Source organism: Babylonia areolata, chromosome 15, assembly GCF_041734735.1.
Source record: "Babylonia areolata isolate BAREFJ2019XMU chromosome 15, ASM4173473v1, whole genome shotgun sequence".
In the NCBI taxonomy this organism is placed as follows: domain Eukaryota; kingdom Metazoa; phylum Mollusca; class Gastropoda; order Neogastropoda; family Buccinidae; genus Babylonia; species Babylonia areolata.
In genome coordinates, this window is record NC_134890.1 from 14,707,786 (window position 1) to 14,708,728 (window position 943).

Sequence of the window (943 nt, forward strand, 5' to 3'; positions counted from 1 at the left end):
CGCACTCATCGTAATCACTTTCACTCGGTCGTTATTCTGATTGTGTGTGTGTGTGTGTGTGTGTGTGTGTGTGTGTGTGTGTGTGTGTGTGTGTGTGTGTGTGTGTGTGTGTGAAGAATGAATAATTAAAGAAAAGAAGAAGAAAAAAAAAAAAAAAAGAATCGAGAGATTTGCTCACATTCGAAAAATAACATATTTCGTGAAATGATCCTTTCTTTGTTTTTGTTTTTTCTGTTGTTCTTCTTTCTTTCTTTCGTTCGTTCTTTCTCTCCTTTTTTCTTTCTTTTTCGGTTTTTTTTTTTTTTTTCATGCATTCATTTGTCTTTCTTTCGTTTCTTTCAAGCATTCATCCTTTCCCTCTTTATTACTTTCTTTTGTCCTTGTTTTTCTTCCTCCCTTCTTTAAGTTCTTTCTATTTTTCTCCCTTGTTCTTCTTTCTTTCCTTCTTTCTTCCGATTTTTTTTTTCTTTTTTTGCTTTCTTTCCTTTTGTCGCCCATTCTTCCCCCCCCCACCCCCCCCCCTCTCCAGACCAGAAACTTTAGTCTCGTTATCAACGATTTCTTACACGAAACATTTCGGGTTTCTTTTGTGTGTTTTGTTAATTTAATTAATTAATTAATCTATTTATTTATTGTATTTCCGATGTATTCAACCGGTTAGAAAGAAGCTCTTCTTGTGAAGATTTTCTACATTTCACTTGAGTGCTCAATGGCCGCGGAAACCGAACGCCCTCTATCTAACTCGAGCAAGTTCATTGGCAGAGTCCCATAACTGTATTTATCTGGAACAGCTCATTGGATGAGTCTAATCGTTCCTACTCATTGCCAGAGTCACATAGCTCTATATTTATCTTGAACAGCTCATTGGATGAGTCTGATCATCCGTACATTCATCTCGAGCGTTCATTGGCTGGAGTCCAAAACAACCTATATTTAACTCGAG